Source organism: Pleurodeles waltl, chromosome 2_2, assembly GCF_031143425.1.
Source record: "Pleurodeles waltl isolate 20211129_DDA chromosome 2_2, aPleWal1.hap1.20221129, whole genome shotgun sequence".
Taxonomy (NCBI): domain Eukaryota; kingdom Metazoa; phylum Chordata; class Amphibia; order Caudata; family Salamandridae; genus Pleurodeles; species Pleurodeles waltl.
Window position 1 is genome coordinate 359,779,282 of NC_090439.1, and position 26,853 is coordinate 359,806,134.

Genomic DNA, 26,853 nt, shown 5'->3' on the forward strand with positions numbered 1-26,853 from the left:
TTTACAATTAGCAATACTCTGTCAGGAAGTAAAGATCTTCTGCTACCACCTGCTTCGCCATGTTTACAAACTTAAATCAACGGAAAATCTGAAACAAAAACAATATTAAACTAAATTACCAATATGATGGCTAACCCACATCCTTATAGAGCCACCATTTGAAAGAAAATGGCAGAAGGGTTGCTCTGAGGATTTATTTTTTGTCTCTATAAGACTACTTGACCCCCAAAACCAATGTTTTGACACCAAAATGAGTTATATAGGTTCCTGAAATACTACATAATCTCTGTCATTTTTAAATATGTTGTCCGGAAAAAAACGGCCTGGATTAATAATGTCTACCCAAGTTAAATTACTCCTGTAATGATAGAAAAACACAAATCTCTAGACAACTATTTTTTTACAGGGGCCAAGACTAAAACGAGTATCAGGACAACCTTGAGTGTCTCCCATTTCCTAGCAAATAGAAGGAAGTCCTGTCATCTTCAGTTTGTTAGTGTTCCTCTGTGATTGCGAACATATTCTCCATTCCCCAGTATCTAAAATATACAACATGCCTTTCATTAACTGTAGGCTCAGGCAGATGCACCTGCAAGAAAGGAAAAATGCAACACAAAAAAACTCCATGTTTAAGGTTAAACACAGTAAAATATAATTTCCAGGCCTTCGGTCAAGTTATGCTAAAATACTACTTCAATGCACATTTGTGATACATGGTTGTATGTGCATGTTTTCTGCTGTGCTTCGAACAGAGTGGGAACGAAGTGAAAGGAATGCAAAGATTGCAGCACTCCTAGGCCCATATTTATACTTTTTCGCACCGCATTTTAAATAATTTCTTGAAGCAAAAGTGGCGCAAACATACAAAATATCATTGTATTTTGTAAGTTTGCGCTGCTTTTGCGTAAAAAAAAAAACGCAAATGCAGTGCTAAAAAAGTATAAATGTGGTTCTTAGTCTGAGTAATGAGCCCAAGTAATAAGGCACTTCCCAAATTTCTTGCCACAACTCTTTGCTCCACACCTCCTTTGAATGTATTTGCCAGTTATGTGCATGCCATGTGGGAAGCATGTGGGTAGCCAGGTGGCTAACCCATTGTCGGTAGACCAAGAAAAAGTATGAATGTGACAAGTTCCAAGTATTTCTTGTTTCTGTGCCTGAAACACAGTGTACAATTCTGCACATTGACTACTCTTCCCTTCTCCTGTAGTAGATAATAATTTCTTGGTGAATGGGTTGTATGACACTGCATTTCAGTGTCTTTTGGCCCCCACATACTTGGCTGAACCATTCGTAGACAATGCATGCTCCCTATCCTAGGGAGACAAGGATTCAAATTTCTCACCCCATCTCACTGGTGACTCTTTTATCTGTGGCACCTGCTGAACCCTCTCATCATCCTGCACAGGGGCTTGTGACACCTGTTCAAGTAAAGCTTCTGTCCCTGCAGGTCCCACTCGAGCTGCGTCCTGTATGTACCATTTCCAACATATGATACTAGCTTTTTGTGCATTTCCTGTGTGATGAGTTTTAGGTGAACTCATCATCCACTGCATTTTTGGAATCCTGGGTCTTAGAATCACTTTATTACCTAGGGTTATTTGCTCAGTATCCACTAGAGCCTAGTAACAAGCAACTGTTTTTCTAAGGGAGTACATCACTCTCCAGCATCAGGTAGCATTTTAGTCCAGAAACCCAGGAGAAGCCTCGTTCTTCCCTGTTTTTGCCACATGCTCCAATTTGCATATTGCCCCTGAATGGTTACATGCAACTCAGTGTCTTCTTCCTGTACTGGCCATAAATCTAAAGTCTGTTGAATTGCTTCCTTTGTCAAGTCAAACACACACTGCTTCTTTTCTCTCCATTCAAACACATGCTTCTTTTTTGTAATTTTGTACAAAGGGGCCAAAATCTAACTCAATTGAGGGATATGCTGTTCCCAAAAACCAAACAATCCAATGAATCGTTGAGTCTCCTGCTTGGTGTGGGGACTGGCAAATTCTAAGATCTTTTTTTGCCTGTGGCAACACCTCTCTATTTCCCTGATTTCACTGTATTCCTATAAACTTCACATTTTGAGAGGGTCCCTGTGTCTTATCTGGATTAATCATCCACCCTTTGCTCTGCAGGAGTTCCACAACCTGGTTCGAGTGAGTCTTCACCTGTTCTTGTGTTTCTCCCTAAATCATGACATCATCATTGTAATGAGTCAATTGTACCCCTGGAATAACAGATACTTCATCCAGGTGTTCTGTCAAGAGCCTGTGACAGATGGTGGTGCTATTTACATAGCCTTGGGGGATTCACGGCATCCGGAATTGTCTGCCACCATGTGAAAAACTGAATTGCTCTTGACACTCAGGGGCCAATGGTATAGAAAAGAAAGCATTAGCAGTATCAATGGTTGCATACCAGGTTCCCTTAATGATTTTGTTTTCTTTCAATCAAAGTGATGGTGGTGGGGACTGCAGCAGCCAAAAGGGGTGTATATTTATTCAGCGCTCGGTAATCAACTGTCATTTTAAAGTGCCCATAAGGTTGGCATATGGGTCACAGAGGTTTATTCCATTTAGTGGTGACTGGAGCTATCACAGCAGCCTCAATCAACTCCTGTATAGTCTTAATTATTTCCTCATGCTCAAGATTTAGTATTGCTTCAAACAAGCCACCTTGGTTGCCAAGGGAACCTTCATTGGGTATACCAACCCTCATTGCTGCCACTGAAATGTATCTCTTTGATCCAAATTAATAACAACCATCATCCAAGTACAAAGTCATCCCTTTTAGAATGTCAATTACCAGTTTATATTCTAGGAGGGGCACAATCAGAAAAGAAGATTCTCTTTTTGGTGTTCTTCCTATTTTCATTTGAACAGTGGTTTGCACTAGTGGGGTTTGTTTTTCACCCAACCCTGTGATGGTGTAGTGCTGACGGTAAAACTTTTTAGATTTCCATAAATTGAAGCGGCATCAGCCCTGGTGTTGACTAATGCCCAGACCCTTTTACATTTTTATGTTTCCAGTATATTTCTAAATCAACATGGGGTCTGTTATCGTTACGAGTCTATCCCTGTACCGGAGCTTGGCCTGTTTCCTAATCTGATTTAACCTATCAACTTTTGCCCAAGTGAGATCTGAATGTATGTTTGCATATCTGTGAGTAGATTCCTTTCCTTCCCTGTTTTCAGCAGTTAACAACTTGCTGTCCAAATCTTCCTCCTTTTTCATTCATGAAGAAACATTTTTTCCCTTTCTTTTCCCTCCTCCTGCATCTGTGGCTGGTCTTGATTCACTCGTTTATTATCTTGCTTATTAACTTTCCTGCTTATTAACCTTCCTTTCTCTCCAGCCCTCTCCTGCGGTACATCTCTCAAAAGCTTTTAGTATCTATCCCATCAATCTGCTCCTTGTTGACACCATCCTTCAGTAATGCCATAAACATGTCTTTCCTCTAGTCTCTCAGGTTTGTTCCAGTCTCCAAGCTCTCCTAACTGGCGAACTGCCTCCAGCACGTCTTTCAATACCTGCCCTGTCTGATTAATTAGGAGAGCATTATTACCTGCTTATAAGCTGGGGGAGCAAGGCGAATAATTTTATTTCATACTGAAATTGTTAATGGAGCATCTAACAAATTGTGAGCTTCATCCAAGAGAATAGCAGTTTTCATACTTTCTTCTGTAATTCTTTGCATAGCATCTCTCATCATGTACCAAGGCTTATCATTTGGCAGCCAATCTGCTTTAGTACGATATTTCTGCCTACACCCCATAACTGCCAATTACAACAAATTAGTCGCACCTTAATTCCAATAACTTCTAAATTGTTCTTAGATTATGGGGTCAGTGCTAAGAGTACAAAACTTCCATGAATCTCCCTCATCTAGTGCAACTCCAGAGGCACCCGTGTCAAACAACCTCACCATCCATGTAAGCAATGCTTCCCCAGATTTCTGTCTCAGTCTGTCTACGATATCATTGACTTCTTGCTGGGTTTAATCTTCTAAGGAGTGCATTTCAATTACTCCCAGGTTCTGTGGAGTGCCCTGTATGTTTCATCTAAATATTGGCTGTGTGCGAACCACTTTTGGCTCATCTGGCTGAGACTGTCCACCACCTTTTTTAACTTCTTCATCACTGAAATTTGAAAAATCAGTAGATTCCCAAATAATTGCTGGTTTTCTTGTTCTAGTTGCCTACATTGTTCATGCATTTTTCCACAAGCAGATAACAGGATCTAGCCTCTTCTGCCTAAAATAGTTAGATCATATCCCCGTTCCAAAGGTACTTTCTGTAAACACAATAAAACATTTTTTCGCTCAGCGTCACTAAGACATCCGTCCGAGTTCTTGAATAAACCAGCACCAGAATACCATTTGTTCGCATGAACATTATAAGGTTCTTTCTCCCACCAGGGAATCTCATGTGAAACCTGAGAAGCTGCCTGTGAAGCTGCTTTTGACTTCTTGACAAACATTTTTCATTTTTATACCTTATACTTTTCAACCTTCCACCCTCGTACTGCCAGCCGCGCCAATTTGTTCTGCTTTGCTTCAGACCAAGAGGGAACGAAGTGAAAGGAATGCAAAGAATGCAGCACTCCTAGTCTGAGCAATGAATTTATTAAGGCACTTCTTCACTTCTTAGGTTACACAAGGATAATAACGTGAGCACTTAAGGTGAATGCAGGAACACATGTGCAACTCTTAAAATAATCACAGCAGTGGAATAATAATAATCAAAGAAAATGCAATACATCAAAATGAATATAATATGTATAGGAAGTGACTATGTATTCATGTATGAACATAGCAAAGCTAGATATTAAGAATTAAAAATGCACCACCATGAAGCTTGAATCCAATATCATCCTTTGACTGCCAACTTCAAGTTGTGGAACCCATGACAACTGAGACAAAAGAGAACAACCCCAGTAGGATTATTCTATGAGCAATGCGTCCATCCCCAGAGATGAGTTCCTTCTCTCTCAGTTGTCAAGCTTCCCCACCTTAAATACTTTAAGCAAAATTAAGAGGAGGGTTCTAGAAACCCCCCTCCCTTTGGGCAAGTTGTGAAATTCAAGCACTAGCAGTACCATGTCAGTGTTGAAAAAACACGATTGAGACTGGCCAGGCCTCACAGTGTATTTCCAAGACTGAGCTATACCATGCTCTACTATAAAAATTCTCAGCCGCCTGGTACTTCCTTATCAGTATTTTCTTCCCCATGCTATGTTCCCTTCCCTGGTGATAAATGTGAAAACAGGTTGACAGGCTCTGTGTGGAAAAAACCTGCACCACCAATGTGATGGCGTTTGAAGCTAAACTAAGCACAAATGGAGTCAGTGGTCAAGATGGAGCTCGTGGTTAAATACAGATAACATTACACCATGTCTCTTCTTATGTGAATAATTATGATTATACATACTTTCTCTATTATTAAAATACATTAATATAAATGCATTCACATGTTATTTTCAGCTGGTTAATTCAATATCAAAACAAAGGTATAGATGGATTACTATTGTTCTACTTATAAGAGCATCTTTAAGTATATGATCCCATACACCACTCAACATTAATAGTATTAAAACACTCAATATATGTATTGCTGATTACACTTAGATTATTTTTGCAATGCATAAGGATATTTTAAAAGTTTCACATTATCTATCTCCCCTCCGATGACAAATTAATTAATCGCCAGCATGATAGAACCCTTTTATGAGACCAATTAGAACTTGTGGTTCTCATTAACTTCCATATAGACTCCTCCAGACACGTCATATCATCGTAGTATTTACACTGATTGTCTTCCATCTCAACATCCACTCTCTTTCTCTTCTTTGACTGCTTAACTTTCATTCTTTTGAATATTTTAAAGCCTACATACAACACTATTGCACAAATGATAGTTGCAAGCAATGGCTTCAGAACAATAACTTCAGCTCCACTTCCTAAATTCCCAAACCATCTGCCTACAGCAGCACATCCATTTCCATTTGCCTCCCATGCACCTGTCACTTCCAATTCCTTCAAATCATTCATCAACCCAGAAATGTTCTGAATGTAGTTCTCTAGATCCTTACTTTTGGCTGGAATGTAAGTACAGCATTGCTGAACTTTTCGCATCTGACAGACTCTGCCCTCTTTTGCGAGAAGGTCTATCACAGGTCTATTTTGCAAAACTTAGAGCTACCATCTCTGTATTTACAACCAGTAACACATTCTCCATACTAGTGGTTCATTTATACACTATTGTAGACAACTTTCTAATCTTTAAATAATTCAAAATCACCCCACAGATGGAATCAGTGCACAGAAAGTATCTCCCACTACCGGTGATCAGTACACCAAAAGTATCTCCCACTAACTTCACCAGCACAAACACCTCTTCTAGTTCTAGGTCTCGTATCCCACATGGAATCATTGAGATGATTCGCCTGATAACTCCACAGGAAAACTAGACCAAAATAGCATATAACATGACATCCATTCAATCTGAAATAAGCATATTGTACACAAATAAATTGTACTCCAAGAATCACAGGATGTTTCCCATTGAGGAAGAATTTACTCTTACCCATTACATCAAAGTTTGTTCTCAGTCACTCTTCAATATGTTATGTTATGTTATGTTATACAGATTTATAAAGCACATGGCTACCCAAAGGCCTCCCAGCGCTGATAGCAGGACACTTGGAGTCGGCAGAAAAATAAGCTTTTTAATAGCCAGGTTTTAAGAGCCTTCCAGAAGGATAGTTCATGGTTAATCATGCGAAGGCTAGGTGGCAATGAGTTCCATAACTTGGCCCCTTGGTATGCCAGAGAGCTTCCACCCCATCTGGACTTCTTCACCCTGGGAACCATGGCTAGAAATGCCGTAGAGGACCTAAGTTGTCTAGAAGTTGTGTAAAAAGAGGCCAATGTTCTGAGCAAGATGGGGCCTCTCCTGTGCAAGGCTCTGTGCATATGGAACAGGGACTTAACTTCTATCCGGCATGCCACAGGAAGCAAATGAAAAGAAGAAATTGCTGCTTTTACAGATTCGTGCCTTGGTATATTAAGAAGCAGACGAGCCGAAGCATTCTGTACCACCTGCAGCTTTTTAATCACAAATTTAGGAGATCCAATGTAAAGAGCATTTCCGTAATCCCACTGTGAACCAATCATGGCCTGTATAATGAGTCTTTTAGCAGCAAAAGGAAGGATTTTAAAAACCTTCCACAGAAGCCTAAGCAGGCCAAACGAGGTTGTGGAGATTTTATTGACCTGTTGAGCCACAGTAAGTTGGGGGTCAAGCCAGACACTCAGACGTTTAATAAGCACTTTCGGAGACTGAAGATTTCCCAAGCCTTCCAGGACCAAGGGATTAGATCTAAGCTGTGACTGATGCCCAAGTATCATCACTTCAGTCTTATTATCATTCAGTTTCAGCCTACTTTGTGACATCCATGCAGCCAAAGCTTGAAGGCAAGGAGCAAGTGTCGAGCCACTGACATTGGAGTTCGTAGAAAGTGATACTAGCTGTGTATCATCCGCATAAGAAACCAGGGACATCCCAAATGGCTCAACATCTTCTTGCCTCTTCAGTTACTGCAATCAGGGCTGACTCAGTACTATGGAAGGGTCTAAAACCCATTTGAACCAATATGAACAATAGGTCCAAATAACTCTATCAATGTGTATGCACAGCTTTCCCCTAAGTTGCCCATCTAAAGGCAAGAATGACAAGTTTCCATTCACATGATGTTCAATCTCTTCTCTATTCCATGTGTTGTTTTTTTAGATCTTTATCTGTTTTCAACGTTGACTCTAGATCTCGCCTTCTATCTACCACTAAATTTAAGAACATCTTCTCTTTCATCTGTCACTGTGCATGTCAAATTATGCCTACATGCATATGCTGTTTCAAATGGCTTGAGGGATACAAAATATTTCTCTGCTATTTCTGCACTCTTAAAATAAGGATTTCCATTGAGGTGTTTAAACAAAGGGACTTCTGGAAGAACTAAGGCCCATATTTATACTTGGTTTGCGCTGAATTAGCGTCTTTTTTAATGTTAATTCAGCGCACACCTAACTCCATATTTATTCCTTGGTGCTAGACACATCTAGCGCCAAAGTTATAGAGTAACCATCATTTTCTGGATGCAAAAACCTAGCTTGCATCAATGAGATGCAAGGTAGGCGTTCCCATCAAGAAAAAGAGTCAGAGACCATGGAAAGTGCCCACAGGTGCCCTTCCCTGGCCTCAGGGACACCCCCACTCACCCCACCCACACCAGAAGGACACCACAGGATGGGGGACCCATCCCAGGTAAGTCCTGGTAAGTATGTATATATTTTTTATTTTACCCCGGTCAGGAGCTCTGACTTGGAGCCCCCTGCATGGCGCTGGACCCAATGGCCATGCCCAGGGGACATTTGTCCCCTGGGCATGGCCATCGGGGTGGTGGGCATGGCTCCTGTCTTTATTAAGACAGGAGCTATGTCCATAGGGGTTGTGCTCCAGAAAATGGCGCTACACTGCTTAGAGGCAATTTTTCTGCCTCTAAAACAGTGTAGCGACATAATTCGGCACACAAGCCCCGGTTTCTCCTATGCCTCCCCAACCCTGTTATCATCCTTTCCAAGGACACCAACAGGACATTAGCTAGCAGCATTCCATAAATATGGCACCCGGCCGTCTTCCTTGGAATGGTGCTATATTTTTTTAAGCAAAGCTGCCCTAGCACAGTTTTGTGTGAAAAAGTATAAATCTGGCCCTAAGGGTCTGATTTGGATGGGTAACTCTATCACAATAATGATGGATATCCTGCCCTCTCTATAGAATAGGCTTAATATAAAACTACATGAAATTCCATAGGTCAAAGGAATATGGTGATAAACAATGCCTTCAGAAACAAAAATTTGAATTTTTTTGCACACATAGCAGTCTAAAATATACATTTGCAATTTGATCTCCTCTAGAATCATCTATGTGTAAAGCCTTTACATCTGTCTTATAGAAGCTACTGTCTCTAGGACTCAGGGCCTGATCACGACCTTGGTGGAGGGGATTACTCCATCCCAAACATGATGGATATCCCGTCCGCTGTATTATAAGTTCTATTATATTTTATGGAACTTGAAAAACGTCGGGTGAGAAATCCTTCACATTTGGGAAAGAGTAATCCCGTCCTCCAAGGTCGTAAGCAGGCCCTCAGTGTTTATGGGGGTGCTACATGGTATCTCATTTTCTACAGAAGGCTTAGGATAAAATGCTCCTAATAATAGCACTACCAATACTATAAGGAAAAAATAACAATACTGCACTTGATATGTATTTGTCAACAAGCTTTGTTGGTTTCCATTTCTTTTCTAGAATCAGATATTTTAGGGTGGAATGCAACAGCAACAGGGTATTCTCCCTAAATTCCACCTTTGGAAAGCAGCAAACAAATTCTTAGTGCTGTTTAGCAATCGTTATTTACAAGAGCCACTTAGCTATACTACTTGTTCTTCTAAAGGGCAACTGCCTCTTCTTCCGCAGCCTCAGGCCTATGTACTCTTCTTTATAATTTTTAATAACAAAGGGCCTTATTACAACCTTGACAGAGGAGTTTCCTCCATCACAAATGTGGCAGTTATCCCGTCCGTTGAATGAGGATCCTCATCAAATATAATGGGATCATAATACAGCGGATGGGATATCCACCACATTTGTGATGGAGGAAACGTCTCTGTTAAGGTCGTAATAAGGCCCAAGGCCTCTACATATAGAACTGCTTAAAGTCACTGATAATCACATCCAAGATAAAATGTCTCAGTCCATCCAGAAGCACAGGAATCTCCAAATAGAATTAAAACTCAATGCTCAGGTCAGGGAGGTACAGATGAATCTGCAGTGATATCCCAAAACTCCCAAAACATTCTCACTCTGTCATCTGCAGCAAAGTATGTTCATTCAGGAGAACAGTACCTCTGGTAGGGCACTCTTTTTTCTCTTTAATCTTCTCAGTGCAAATCCTTAATTTTCACTTTCTCTAAGATCATAGTGTTGTGTCGCCATTTTAGTCATAGCTTCATACATGTTATTTTAGCAAACTAGGCCTGCCGCTGTGCACTTTAACCAAGATATATTTTATTCAGCTTCGTTTATTATTTTAGCAATAGCCACATTTGCAGTCTTGTTTTATTTCTCTCTATGTAGCTGTTCTTTGCCTAGGTCAGCACTGCGTTCTTAAAAAAGACATTTTTTTCATTCTGTGCTTTTCTCAAGGCTGCAGTAAGATAGATTGCCGGTAAACGTGGTAACGTTTTGTCCCTAGTGTTCATAGAAACATACACATCCTTACGTAGGGACATTTTCACAGAACATCAGCTGTTGTATTATAAAAACACTTCTCTGTCCCATACACGTTAGAGAGAGATTCCAGCCAGATGACCACAATTGTCTGCTGATTGCTGAATGCTTCCCTACAGGTGCTTAGGTAGACTACAGGCCTCTTGCTCAGGTATGAGGGATGATGTCTTCCCAGGGGAACCTGAAGGGCAGAAATAGAGCTTAAAATGCTGTGCTCTAACATAGCTTAGGTAGTAATTATTTTAACGATTTTAGTGGCAGAATGGTGGCATTATTTCTATGCTTCACCCTCCTTGTCACAATTTAAATCCTGTCATGCTTTATTGTCCTGGTTATTGCAGTACATGCTTTATTATTTAAGATGCAGTTGCTTCATTAAATCCTTACTGAAACATATACTGCCTCTGATTGTCCTTGTATATGTGAGACTAATGTAAATGAGAGAAACGGATGCGATCTGAGTAACCATGATTTCCCTGATGAATCAATTGTGTCATGCGCTTGGCTGCCCAATCATCCCTGCTCTTGGGTGGAGATGAGGCACTGCTAGTTAGCCAGAGCAAAACCTGGATTAGGCCAACAGGTGTTACCTGTAGTGGGTTAGACTCAGTCACCCACAGCGCAAGTGATTCTGCCGCCCAAATCCAGTAGTCTCATTTGAATAATGAGAGCGTACGTGACATGTCGCCGCCAACGTTTGGTCAGGCTCTAATTTTCAGGTCCTCCTGAGTATCTCTGTCTCACTACATACAAAGACACCTCAGTACTATATACGGAGACTTCCGTGGTATTGAGGATTTTCCTCCTGAGCTAAGCAGGGAGTACCTAACTAAAGCTGTAGGTTGTTCAAGCTTGAAATCAAAAATGATAATCCCCATTTGGTGTGTGTTAGAAATGGGGTCTTTGGTTGGCAGTCAGGTTACCCCCTGTCCAAGCAAGGACCCTCACTCTAGTCAGGGTAAGTCACACACAATCCAAATTATCCTGTGCCCACCCTCTTGTTGCTTGGCACTGAACAGTCAGGCTTAACTTAGAAGGCAATGTGTAAAGTAATTGTGCAATATATCACACAATAACACCAAATAGCACCACAAAAATACACCACACAGTGTTTAGAAAAAAATATAATATTTATCTGGATAAATGCAGGTCAAAACGATCAAAGATGCAATAAGTAAATGTTGAGATATCACTGAAAAGTGAAATAAACGCCCTCATTACAACCCTGGTGGTAAATTCCACCTACCGCCGTGCTGAAGGCCGACAACATACCGTGACCGCGGTGGTATTCTGCTGCGGGTATTATGACCCACACAGAGAAATCCACCACTATACAGACACCCACACAAGTCCGCCAGATCAAAGGTCAGTGATAAATTAGCGGTACCAAAACCCACACCGTTACGCCAGCAGAAATATGCCCACAATAACAGGACCCACGAATCAACGCAGCGGTCTTTCAACCGTGGTAAACCATTGGCAGTACACACCACTGCGCTCAAAATTCACACACTCTAACAAAACTGCGCCACATTGGACAATTCAAACTATACACACCTGACACACATACACACACCACACCCACACACTCAGACCACTATAAAACACACACCCATATTACCCATAACCCTTTCAATGGAAAAAAAAGGATTTCTAACAGAGAGAGACACAAGCCAGGAGCACCCACTCAATCAGAGTCACAGAACACCATCATCCATACACCATCCACGCACCTCACACCTCACACCCCAAAACATCACCCCACACCCCCCCACACATACCACTCACACCACATCCATGGCACCCCAAAGACACCCAGGTTTTCAGAGGAGGAGCTAACGGTCATGGTGGGGGAAATCATCCGGGTAGAGCCACAGATATTCGGATCACAGGTGCAGCAGACTTCCATTGCTAGGAAGATGGAGCTATGGCGGAGAATCGTGGACATAGTCAACGCCGTGGGACAGTACCCCAGAACAAGGGATGACATCAGGAAGAGGTGGAACAACCTGCAGGGGAAGGTGCGTTCGCTGGTTGCAAGACACCAGGTAGCTGCACAGAGGACTGGCGATGGACCCCCACCTCCTCTCCCACAACTAATAACATGGGAGGAGCGAATCTTGGCGATCATGCATCCTGAGGGCCTTGCAGGAGTTGAAGGAGGACTGGACTCTGGTAAGTCACATTTTCACTACTTTATCCCCCCCTTCCTGCATGGCATCACAAACTCCCACCCCTACCCACCCCCCCATCACCCTACCATCTCACACATACCCCACTATCACAACCCACCCATCCCAATACCAAGCCCTGCATGCCACAACAATCTATGGACCCCCATCACAGACTTGCATGGACACCCATCACCACAGCATGCCCATTAGAGAGAATCACCTAGCCAACAAAATCAACATGCACACAAGGCAAAGCTGACAGGTCAATCACAACCATACAGGGAAACACACCCATGCACAAGATGGCACACGCAGATACAATAACACTTCATTTGCATTCCCCCAGGACACCTACGCAACGTCACCAGAGAGCAGGTGCAGCCAACATCCAGTTCCCCCACAGAAGAGGTCCACAGTGATGACAGCAGCTCGGCACGTCTGGATCAGGATGACCAACCTGGCACCAACCTGGCCCATCAGGGACCTCTGGACAGTCGGTTACCCTGCCACAGTCCCAAACCACCACAGGGCCTCCCCCCTCAGGAAACACCAGCACAGCACCCACCCAGCGGGCCCAAGCCACTGTCTCTAGGACTCCTCAATCAGCAGTGTGTTAGTGGGCACATGGTTCAGGGGACAGATGCACAGGCAACAGGGAAACTGGGAGGACTGCTGTGCGACGGGGACGACAGGCCCAGGGAACCCACTCTCCAGGAGGCAATCACCAACGTCCTGGGAGCATACCACCGTTCCCAGGAGATGATGGGCCAGATACTGGCCAAGTTGCAGGAGACCCAGCGGCTGCAGGAGGGACAGTACCTGGGGATCAGGGAGGACCTCAAACACATCTACACCATTTTGGCCACCATTGCAGGGCTGCTGGCTGACATGGCCAACACCATAAGGGAGGCAGTGGCACACCAAAGGGCCCCTAACACTAGCCACACTAAAGAACAGCCCTCCACCTCCTCCGGCACTAGTGGACAGGAGGCCACACCAGAGGAACAACAGGCCACCAGCACCCCACCCCCTGCAGAAGGAAAATCACCCTGCAAACAGTCCCTGCGATTCAGACAGAAGCCAGAGAACATTGCCAAGATCCCCGCCAGGAAATAAGACCTCTTGATTGTCACCCTTCTGTCCCACTCTGTCACCCTGTCCACTTTGAACTGCCATTACCTCCCCTCCTATGTCCCCTTGGACAATGCACCTGTGATACCAAGAGACTGGACTCTAACTGGACATTCCTCCACCATCACCCCAGCCCATTGCACATCCTCCTCTACTTATGAGCACTTAAATAAACACCCTTGAATAAATACAAACTGGAGTCTGTCGGATGATTAAAAATGTATTAGTACAACATTATGAAAGCATTTCAAGCCATATGTACAGTTATATTTACATTAAATATGACCTTTAGTGGGCAGCAGTAAACATACCAGAAGCCAGAGTGGGCCTCAGAGATCTGAAAATAGAGATGCCAAAGGGTACAGTAAGTGGCCATAGACATAGGGAAATCAAGCTGCCATGTACAATGTCCAACAGAAAACTGAACAGTTGAGTGAAGTTACAGTGTCTTACCTGTGTGTCACTGCATGTAATGCTAAATAATATTACTTCTTTTGTCCACATCTTCTTCCTTTGCCTCTTCTTCCTCACTGTCCACAGGTTCCACTGCTGCCACAAGACCATCGCCAGGCTCATCCTCCTGCAGAAAATGCACCTGGCGTCTCAAGGTCAGGTTGTGCAACATGCAACATGCAGCGATGATCTGGCACACCTTCTTGGGTGAGTAGTACAGGGATCCACCTGTCAGATGGAGGCACTGGAACCTAGCCTTCAGGAGGCCAAAGGTTCTTTCAATTATCCTCCTTGTTCGCCCATGTGCCTCATTGTAACATTCCTTTGCCCTTGTCCTGGCATTCCTCACTGGAGTTAGTAGCCATGAGAGGTTGGGGTAACCAGAGTCACCTGAAAACATTGAGGGACAACTGTTAGACACACACTAACCCTCAGGGACAACCCCATACCAGGGCACCAAGTTATAGTGGGTGGGGACCTTGGGCTCACCTACTAGCCACACCCGGTGCCTCTGGAGTTGGCCCATCACATATGGGATGCTTCCTCAAGATAAAGGCGGCATGCACAGAGCCAAGATACTTGGCATTCACATGGGAGACGTACTGGTCTGCCAAACACACCATCTGCACATTTTAGAGTGATAGCTTTTTCTATTCCTGAACACTTGTTAATTTCTCCGGGGGGGGGGGGGGGGGGGGCGGGACAAATGCTACATGTGTACCATCAATGGCACCAATGATGTTGGGGATATGTCCCAGGGCATAAAAGTCAGCTTTCACTGTGGCCAAATCCTCCACCTGGGGGAATTCAATGTAGCTGCGCATGTGTTTCAGCAGGGCTGACAACACTCTGGTCAACACGTTAGGGAACATTGGCTGAGACATTCCTGATGCCATGGCCACTGTTGTTTGGAAGGAACCACTTGCTGGAAATTGGAGCACTGGCAGGACCTGCACTAGAGAGGGGATACCTGTGGGCTGGCAGATAGCTAACTTCAGGTCTGTGTCCAATTGGGCACACAGTTCTTGGATTGTGGCCCGATCAAGTCTGTTTGTTAGGATAATGTGTCTGTCCTCCTTTGTCGCAAGGTCCACCAGGGATGTGTACACTGGAGGATGTTGCCATCTTAAATTTATCCTCAGCGGTTGAAGCCTATGGAAGAAAACAATGAGTAGAGGGTCATAGTCACACATCTATTGAAATAATGATGCATCTTTTCCTTTACAGAACCAGTATGTGAATCCGAGAGTCAGTTGTTGTGCCAATGTCTGCTGTGATGCAGTTAGGTGCCATGCCCTGTCCCCCCCTGAAATGGCGGCTGCCTGACCTCTGAGGAGGGACAAGTGGAAATGAGGTAATTCCACTGGCGTTGTGCGCCGTTGCTGTAGGCAGTCGAGGACCGCTGCGCAACTTCGCATTGGTTATCATTGGGCCCTACGGGTTCCAGGCCAATGGCGATGTACGCCGGCAGTGACAGTACTCACCGCCGTGGACGTGATCGCCATTTTCTATCTATTCACTCAACTGCTACCTGACCTTCAACAGGAGAGGGCCTACAATGCAAGTGCTGCTGTGACCTCTGTCTGGAAGCGACAATGGCTCATGTGTCGGGGGAAAGGGCCTCTGCCTTCACTGCGGAGGAGTTGGTGAAACTGGTGGATAGGGTCCTACCCCAGTACACGTTACTCTACGGTCCTCCAGACAAACACTGTGAGCATGATGCGTGGGCCATAAATGTATGGATTGCTGTGTGTGTAAGCCACATGTAGGGGGGGCTGAGGCGTCCTGGACAGAGTGCTGCATATATGTTGGTCAATGTATGTGCTTCAGGGGATGGGAGAGATCTGGTGGGCCATGAGTGTGACGGTCCCGGACGGTTGACTAATTCCCTTTTCTGCTGTCTTTTCAATGCAGGTCAGCGCCCATCAGAAAAAGGGTATTTGGTGTGCCATCGCCAAGGAGGTGCTGACCCTGGGGATCTTTGACAGGCGGAACACCCGCTGCCGCAAAAGGTGGGAGGATCTGCGCCTCTGGGCAAGGAAGACAGCAGAGGCCCAGCTGGGGCTGGCCTCCCAACGAGGAAGGGGTGCCCGTCGTACCCTGATCCCCCTGATGTACTGCATCCTGGCGGTGGCCTATTCAGAGTTGGATGGGTGTTTGAGGGTATCACAGCAGCCACAAAAGGGAGAGTACAAATTCAGAATCATTATTTTGCGCACGTTAAGTGTTCACCTGGTTGGGGATGTGGGCTATGGGTGCCCCTAGGCCAGGGTGAACATGGCAGGGTAGGTCCCCTGTTGGGCAGGCTCTGAAGCACCCCAACCCCAATAGTGTTAGTGGCCATCTACTACTGATCAAGGCCCTGTTTGTTTCAGGTGTGCAGCTAATGGCGTTAGACACTGTACCCCATGGGCTGGTGACTAGCATTGTAACCGGTAGTGCATGGCCTAGAGCATAGGGCTATTCCCTGTGATTGTGTACGCCAACGGTAGTGTTGTTGCTGGCATTGAACAGTGTACCCTCTGTCTTCCTCCTCTTTTTGTTTTGTCACCCTCTCCTTGTGTGCATTAGAATCATCTGGTGGAGGAGCAGAGGCACCAGCGACAGAGAGATCTGCATCCCATAGGGGTCTGGAGGCCGAATCCACCAAGGGTGAGGGCACCAGTGGGACTGAGGGCGAGGGGAGCACCACAACGGGGACAGGAAGGGACACTACAGACATTGGTGGCCATTCTTCGTAATCACGTTTTCAAATGCGTGCATTATTTTTCAACGTTATTTTATTTCCTACCCAAACTCATTATTCAGAATACATAAACACTCATTAATAATTTTTATTAAACCACCTGCGCTAGCAATCCCTCCTCTGATGACTAAATGTGTCATCACACTATTACTCACAAATGTTTGCATCAGCTAAACCTCTGTCAATTCAATCCCTTCATACTTTTGTTTCCCCTTTGAATTTACCCTATACAATTTTTCCTTTTTCTTTTCTTCCCTCCTCTGATTATTCTTTGACCTTTTCATTTGAATTCATTTGCATAATTTGCACAAACCCCATATCCCCAATAGACAAACCACAACAATTAATATTCCCTGTAATAGTTTCAATAGTATCCCACTTCAAATGTTGCTGAGCCAATTTCCCACCGAAGCAAACCTTTTGCCAACCTTTTCCCAAACACCTGGTTGTTTCAATTCTTTCAAATCAGCACCTGCATTAGTCAGATTAGTAAGTAAGGGCCACATGTACGAAGCTAAAAAATTGCAAATCAGAAATAGCGACTCAATGCAAATTGCTATTTCTGACTCGCAAAATGGGATGTAGGAAAAAATCGCAATTCAATTTTGGGATTGGATTCCGAGTCGCATTGCAATTTGCGAGATCGCAAATTGAGATTTCCTAAATTGCACATGGGTGTGTCACAGAGTCGCAAATTGTGGCTGTGTCGCAATTAGTGAAAAGGTGCAAAAGAAAAGAGAAAACACATTTCCTGGTGCTGGATGATGACATCAGAACCAGGAAGTACCCCTCATGGAAGTGGGAGGAGTCTAGCCAGCACATACAGCAGAGGCACACCCAGCTGAGAGGAGCAACTGCAGCCGTGGCAACTCAAACTAAGGAGGCAACCACTGCAGGGAGGAAGAGAAAGCTGAAATTCTCTGATAAAGAGTTGTAGGTTGTGACTGAGGAGTTCTGCCTACACCATGAGGTCCTGTTTGGCAAGGCAGACATGAGTGTCCCTAACACACAAAAAAAGAAGATTTGGCTGGACATTCAGAGCAAGATTAATGCCATAGGAGTCAGCCATCGCACCATCAAGGAGGTTTGCAAAAGATGGTACGACCTCAGGTCCAGAACCAAGGAAAGGGTGGCAGAGCGGTTGAGGGAGCCTGTCGTGGGATTTGGGTACCTGGACAGTTCAGCACCTGGAACCTCCAAAAGTAAGTAGCAAATCTTGCTTATTTACACCATTCAAGGCACCATGCACACAACCACAGTCCACAAAAGCAGGCATCATCCAAATGTGTTTCATGCCTGTATGCCAACCTCAAGGACAGTGCATCATGGGCAATGAAGTACAGTAGCCCAAGTGTTAAGGAATATTTATTTTGATACACCACACATCAGAGAGGCACTAACAGTGTATCCCCTGTGTCCCACAGGTCTCCCTCAAGTATCCACCGATGACCCTAGTGTGGAGGTAGATGACAATGCCACCATGACAGCAGATGAGGCAGTCAGCATATCTAGAGGGGAGTGGAGTGCAGTACCACACCGATTGTCCAGCATGCACACGAGACCACAGAAGAGACAGATGTGGACAGTGAGGCAGGAAACCTAATACTGGGGCAACAGATGGGTATGAGTCGACCACTGCGAACAGGTGGGTCTGGGTGTAGACGGCGTCGCCTAAAGCACGATGCAGGTGAGGAGGATGCCACAACTGAACAATTCCGTTGACTGAAGGCCTCCCTACTGAGCAGTCACTGCCTGCAAAACAAACAAATGCGGATGATGAACCGCAACCTGCACAGAATGCAACAGACCCTCACACAGGGATTTGCCAATGTTGAATCTCAATTTTCCAACATGAACACCAACATGGTAAGCCTCACCACCGCCATCAAAGCCATGTGTAGGGAAATGGTTGCGGATCTGGCCTATGCCAGGCGCAGAGAGCACAACACAGCTGCACGTTTGGACTGGCTCAGTCCATCCATTGGCTACCTAGCCACCACAACTACCTGCCTGTCAAGGTGCACTGTCAGGCTACAGGTGGAACTAGGCCATTTTGCCGGAGATGTGGCAAGTGGACTAGGGTGCATTACTGCTGCAGTTGACCTCATATATACCTCCCAGACAGAAAGAGGTATTGGTGACACCCCTCAGGACAGTGAGGACAAGCGTAAGCAGCGTTTCTGCCTCAGATGCCCGCATCCTGTGTAGTAGCAGTGCCCACCAGACATCAGGGGACCTACAAGGCACAGGCCATGGTGGACGTAGCCGTAGGAGGGTGTGATGTTGTCTCCCTGGATTTAGCCTGTGGCACATGATATTAATGTGTCACACTTTGTTACATTTTACTTCTTTACTGCTAGCTAAACACCAACATTTCAATAATACACTCCTGACATTAAAGGAAAGTTCTTTTTTGCACAACCTGGCTATGTGTGTCTTGCATTTGTGAGTGTTGTAACGGTTGCCACATACCTGCCAAAGCAGTGAGTTGCAATGTGGTCCCATCTCCGTCTGCCCTCCATGGCAATGCTACCATCCCCAGGCTGTCGTTGTGGTGGCTCTTGCTCCTCATCCTCTGAATCTGTGTCATCTAGGTTGAGATGTAGCCCACGTCTGGTTGCTATGTGGTGTAGGATGGCACATGTCACCACAATCTTGCGTGCAGTCTCTGGGGCATTTGTGCAGGCATCGAAAACGTGACTTTAACATGCCAAAGGTCCTCTCAATGACAGTTCTGGTTCACTGATGTCCAGTGTTGTAGCGCCTCTCATTCTGATTGGCAGGTGTTAGATATGGGGTGAGTATCCATGGCCTCAGAGAATATGCACTGTCACCTGTGGAACAAAACAGCAGATATGAGCATGGCCTCACATGGTTATGCAGTGACACGTATTTATGACATCGTTGTGTACTACACTGTACTTAATAGATATCCTTCACCAAACTCCCCACGTTCTAGGCGTTGGTGTATCCCACTGTGCCTGAATATGTACTGATCATGTGTGCTCCCTGGAAATTTTGCCACTAAATCAGTTATGACATTATGGGCATCACATACCACCTGGATGTTGAGTGAGTGAGTACATTTCCTGTTGCGGAACACATATTCTAGATTTGCAGGTGGACGTATGGGTATATGTGTACTGTCCGGTCCACACACCCTAATACATGGGGAAAGTTTGCAATTCTGTAGAAGTCCAATTTGGAGTTGTGTATTCCTCCTCATTCCTGGGTAGGTACATGTGTGTGAGTATGGCATCTAAGAACCGTCTAAAAAATCATGGCAGGGCACTTTGGGACACCCCACCAGCAACTGCAATCACCCCCTGGTAGCTACCTGAGGCCAAGAGGTACTGTGAGTGGAGCACTTGCACATGTGTCGGGATGGAGCAGCTGCGCAAGGTCTGGAGTTCTAGCTGTGGTTTCAGCAGTTTAATAATATCTATGATAACTGCACTGCTCAGTCTGTGTTTGTCATATATTTCCTCCTCAGTTTGTTGAAATATGGTCTGCCTGATTCTCTATATCCTCTCCTGTCTCCGCCTCCTCCTCCTTTGCTGGTATCCTGGACTCGCCTCCTCCATGCAATCACGTACAGTGCAGCCATTTTGAAAACCCTGATGCCTTCTGGGTCTGCTTTTATACTTTGGTTCTGGTTACTACCTGTTTGGAATCAGTGATAATCTGGGTGTGCAAAACTGACTTTTTGTGACTATTCGCAATTTGTGACTGCCTTGTACATTCGGTTTGCAACTCGCTAATTGCGATTTCTTAATTGCGAGTCGCAATCTCAAGTCATACATTTTTGCGATTCGGTAATTAGTCGCATTGCTATTTGGGACTCCGAAATGGCATTAGAACATACCATTTCACTTTTTGCATGGTCGCAAATAGCGCTGCAACTGATTTGCAACTTGCAAAACGTACGTACATGTAGCCCTAAGTCTCTTATCTCTTTCGTGTTATCTGGTATATATGAATGACAATGCCTAGAGTTAACCATTCTGTAGACTCCACCATCCTTCCCCAAAAGAATGTCTAAAGCAAGATGATTTTGAAGAGTTATAGCTATATCAGCAGCTAATTCAGTATCTATCAGGAGTATGGATCCTGAAAATGTTTTCAGCATGTTATCCACAATAGTAGACAACTTTCAAATCTTTAACAAATTCAGAATGACTCCCACTGAAGGAATCACTGCTCCAAATATATCTCCCACTATACTAAAAGAGGACTCCTTCTTCTGTCTCTTATGATGTAATTCAGTCACTTTCGGAAACTTTTTCAAATCCTCCATTTGATAAATCTTTGAGAAAACGATCCCCAAATAACATGTCCCATACCATCCTCTTGGAAGACAGTAATAAGCATTAAGACCACGGATGTAAGAAATCCCTGGAACAGCTGGGTCCTGTCCATTCAACATACATGTCCATTTACTCTGAACCAAAAACACATGTCTACATTCACTTGTTCCCACAAATAAAGTATCAGTGCGCTTTTTAGGCCTATATATACAAAGTTTGCCTACATGTTGTGCATCTAGAGCTAATTTCCCTTGCGTTTTAATCACACTATAAGCATAATCATTCTAGTAAGTCCTTTTCTCTAAGCCTTTTTCTAATTTCTCCTTTAGTGCCCTTCTCCTGTCATCTGTGTGATCAAAGAAGCTTTTCTCTAAAGGTGTAAGCAAGCATGTCAAACTATTTCTATGCGCAGGAGCTGTGCCAAACGTCAATATAGGTTCAAAGAAACCTTTAACTATTACTATGTCATTATCCTTAGCCATTCTACTCCACTATCTAATTATAGGAACAAACAAAAACAGAACATCGAAATTTGAGTATAATTATTGAATGTACTTTTGGTTATAAAATCTTGTTAGTAACAGACTATAACTTGTCCCGTAGGTTAAAGGCAGACTATGATAGGTGACTCCTTCCTCGACTGATAAAGGGATCTGCGTACATAAAAAACAATTCTTCACATCCATTGTCTCAAAATATTCACTCAATAAGCAATAGAAAACATTAGAAGAAAGTTCTCCCTGTGCATTAGTATCCTCATGCAAATATTTCTCATTGAACCTAAATTTCTCTAACGCCGTTAGTGCAGTAGTTGTCTCAAAAGCAGAAGTATGGTTGGCTTCTCTCTTATCAAGAACAGACATACCCACAATCAACACCACAAACAATATTCCACACATAATCGCCAAACCAATGCTCATATATGTACAGCACCTAGCATCACCTTGTTGACTAGTGTTACTCATGATCTGTAAAGAATCAAAAAGAAGAAGAAATTTAGAAATATTTGCAGCAAGAATCAAAAACAGGCAACTCTTCTTTCAGCAGTTCAGTCTCACTTCCAGGATCCCTTGTCAAAATCGGTTAGCAGCTTTGTCAAAATCAGGTTTCAAAAGTCAAATGAGGTTATCAATGTTTCTTTCAGTTCCTTTCAACAGTTTTCCTTTCTCAAACATTTCTCTCAGATGGTTCAGTTCATTAGCTTCCTTCACATGCCAAAATACTGACCCGTAACTTCTCTATCAAAACAAAAAGACAAAAACTCTTGCTGCCATTCATTCGTAGTTGCACATGCCTATTCAAAACCTGCATATCTTGCTATGCTCTTTCTTTTCAATTTTTGATCACCATTCAGCTCTCCTTCACATAGATCTTCTCTTCTTGTGGTATTAATTTCTTCTTCGATTGTTGGTTCAACAACCACTTCTTTCCCTTTCTCCACTTTTGACTCCGGCCACTTATCTCCTTTCAGTGGATTCTTTGTCAGTTTTCTCTTCACAGTCGAAGTTGAACCTTCTCCTCGTTCTGTGGTGTTTCTCTTGACGGTCCTGTAACTGGTTCAGGAGGAGTCAGATCACGTTGACTCCTTCCCCTTCTGGGTCTGGCAATTGCTCTGTTTGTCTCTCAAGATCATCTGCTTCTGGGAAAGCCTTCCTCTGACTAGGCTTTCCTGCTGCCTCAATTCAGATAGGCTCTCTGTCCCCTTCCTGGAGGTCTTCTAATTCGTCTCTCACAGGAGTGAGTGAACCGTCCTCAACGGGCTCAGATTCGGTCTCAGTTCCCCTTTGTTATCCTTCCAGCCCTGAGACTTATCTCACTGATGCTGGTACTCTCAATGCTTCTTCATGATCCAGTGGAAATGCCACTTATTTGTGTGACTTGCATGAATCCAGTTTGGAATTCCAGCACACTTCACAGCTGTTGTAGTTGTCAAAACTACCTGATAAGGTCCCTTCCAACGAGGCTCCAAACATGTCTTTCTTGCGTGCTTTCGGACCACAACCCAGTCCCCAGCTCTCATATTCTGCCCTGGGTCATGGATTGGTGGCAGTGTGGTGGCTTCCACCTGCTGAGAAAAAGAACTACATCAGCCAGACCCTTGCAGTAATCCAACACCATATCATCTCTAATGTTGACAAGTGCATTTGCAGGCACCGCTGGCAACCTCATTGCTCTGCCCTTGAGGATCTCATGTGGCGACAATCCTGTCTTCCTTTCAGGTGTGTTTCTCATTGAAGTCAACACCAAAGGCAATGTGTCAGGCCATTTCAAATTTGTGGATGCACATATCTTTTTAGCTCTTGACTTCAGGGTGCCATTCATCTGTTCCACTAGTCCTGCTGCTTAAGGCCGGTAACTACAATGCAACTTCTGCTCAATTTTCTGTGCTGAACACAGTAATTTAATTACTTCATTGTTGAAGTGACTTCCCCTATCTGAGTCTAAATAGATCGGAAACACGAAACGCGCTATCAGCTTCCTAAGCAGTAGTTTCGCTACTGTGAGACTATCATTCCTTCATGTAGGGTAAGCTTCAATCCAATGACTAAAGATGCAAACAATCACCAACACATATCTCAACCCTCCACACACAGGCATCTCAATAAAATCCATTTGCATTCTGCTGAATGGACCTCCCGCTCTTCCAATGTGCCTCAAATTATCCACTGTCCCTTTCCCTGCATTTAGTTATTGGCAAATGACACAACGATGGCAAACTGCTTCAGCAACTTGTCTAAACTGTGGGTTGAACCAATCATGTTTGAACAAATGAATCATTGCATCCCACCCAATATGTGTTGACCATGATAGTACCTCACCATCTGAGACAACATCTTGTCTTTGTACACATTTCATTTTGCTCCATTTACGTTTTTCCTCCCTGTCAACATTATTCTGCAACTCTTTTAATTAGTCCAAAGCATAGCTTGTACACGTTTTGTCTTCTTCAGGTAACAGTTCCCACTTGTCTTTGAACGATATACAGTTCAATGCGCAAAGCCTTGCGACTTGATCCGCATATCCATTTCCCAATGACACATAGGCCCTCATTCCAACCCTGGCGGTGTGGAGGGCAACGGAGGCACCGCCAACAGGCTGGCGGTGCTTCCAGGGCCATTCTGACCGTGGCGGTAAAGCCACGGTCAGAAAAGGGGAACCGGCGGTTTCCTGCCAGTTTTCCCCTGGCCCAGGGAATCCTCCATGGCGGCAGAACCAGGATGGCGGGAACGGGTGTCATGGGGCCCCTGGGGGCCCCTGCACTGCCCATGCCACTGGCATGAGCAGTGCAGGGGCCCCCTAACAGGGCCCCATGAAGATTTTCACTGTCTGCTTTGCAGACAGTGAAAATCGCGACGGGTGCTACTGCACCCGTCGCACCCCTGAAACACCGCCGGCTCCATTCGGAGCCAGCTTCTCTGTTGCAGGGGCTTTCCCGCTGGGCCGGCGGGCGGCCTTTTGGCGGTCGCCCGCCGGCCCAGCGGGAAAGCCAGAATGGCATCCGCGGTCTCCTGACCGCAGAGCGGCCATTTGGCGGTGACCGCATGGCAGGAGGCGACCGCCGCCCGCCGCGGTCAGAATGACCGCCATAGTCCTGCAACTTCAGATGTGCACTGCATTTCACCATGGCAATCTTTTCAGTCACTTGAATAGCATGTAACAATTCTTTAATTCTCTCACCATTTCTCACTGGTGAACCAGAAGAGGTCAGGAAACCTCTCTGTAACCACAACTTGCCAAAATCATGGACTATTCAGAATCCATACTGGCTATCCGTATAGATTGTAACTTTTAGCTGAGCAGAGACATGGCACGCTCTAGTAAGGGCTACCAGTTCTGCGTCTTGGGCAGAATCCACTCCTCGAACCCAAGAATCTTCCAAGGTACCTGTAATTGTGCACACAGCATATCCTGCTGTCAGTGTCCCTGCATTGTCTCTCAGACAAGAACCATCAACAAAGATAATTTGGTAATTTTCTTCCAATCGGGTACCTCTAATGTCAGGTCTTGGTTTTGTGCACAAATCAGTTACTTCAAGACAATCACGCTCAGCATCTTCCTCTTTTTCAATTTCAGCATTTTCACTCAGAAGTAAGGTTGCCGGATTCAGCACTGTACATCTTTTCAATGACATATTTGGTGATCCTAGAATACTCGTTTCATATCTGGTCAACCTCGCACAAGTCAAATGTTGGGTTTTCGTCCTTGTGAGTAGAATCTCAATAAAGTGAGGTACCATTACAGTCAAGGGATGTCCCATCACAATGCCTTCACACTGTGCAAGGCTCTGACCAACTGCTGCAACTGCAAGCAAACAACCCTGTAAGGCTGCTGCAACTGGGTCCAAAGTAGATGAAAAATATGCTACTAGGCGGTTTACACCTCCATGGATCTGTGTCAAGACAAAGAACATGCATCACGCTCATGATAAAACAATGTGAAATGTTTCGTGTAGCCAGGCATACCCAACGCTGGAGCCCTGCACAAACCCTCTCTCAGTTTGGTGAATACTTTCATTTCAGCCTGGTCTAATACTATGGGATCAGTGACTTCCTTATGAGTCAGCTTCAGCAATGGTCTTGAAATGACTGAGAAATTTGGAATCTATTGGCGACAATAGCCTACCATTCCCAAAAACATCCTGACATCTGTCTAGTTGGGGGATGTATCTGTAATATGGTTGTAATCCTTTCTCTTGCTATCTTTCTTGAACCCTTCTAAATCTAGTGTCCTAAATATTTCACTACTTTCTGAAAACACTGCAATTTAAGCGGAGACACTTTGTGACCATTCTTTCCCAAATGATTCAACAGTGCAATCGTATCATACTTGCACTCGAACCTTGTTTTAGACACAGTTAGTAAGTCATCAATGTACTCCACCAAGGTCAATTAAAAAAGGCAATGTCAACGACTCCAAATTCTTCTTCAAGATCTGATTGAATATGGAAGGTGACTCTGAAAAACTTGAGGAATTCTGCACCAGCAATAAACTCGATCCAGGAATTTGAAACAAAAGAGAAAGTGACTATCCTCATTAGGAGGCACAGGAAAGAATGCTTGTGGCAAACCATCACATGCTAACTGGAACATTATCACAGCTGAATTTGGCACCATGAGACAACATTTGACCACAATCTTATTTATTTTTCTTAAATCTTGAACAATCCGAACCTTCCCACAGAGCTTTTTCAAACTCATTATTGGTGAATTACATGGACTGCTCAATACTTCTTTCAGAACCCCTTGCTTCACAAAGTCTGCAATTATCTGAGCTACTTTCATAAGGACATCTTGCGGCATGTGGTATTGTGGAAGTTGAGGAAAAACTGCATTTGGCTTCAGAGTAACCTTGACTGGCTCCACTCCCTTTATCAAACCTACTTCTTTTCCTGTCAAATCCCACACCTTCTCCCTTACTGTTCTCTGCAAATCAGGATGACATTTTTCACTGTGAACATGAGGAAAAACTCAATCAAAGGGTACTCCTCATTTGTGGTTTCACACTCTATCTCTGAGGCTTGTTCTTCTTCATCATCACTATTTGTCTGAATCCATAATTTCAGCATGTAATCAAACACCTTGTTTTACACAACAATTCTCTTCCCAATAGGTATAACGGACTTGAATCGCAGACTACAAATTTATGCAATCCCTGGAAGTTGCCAATATCCACCTGATCTGTATCAGGTTTGTCAAATA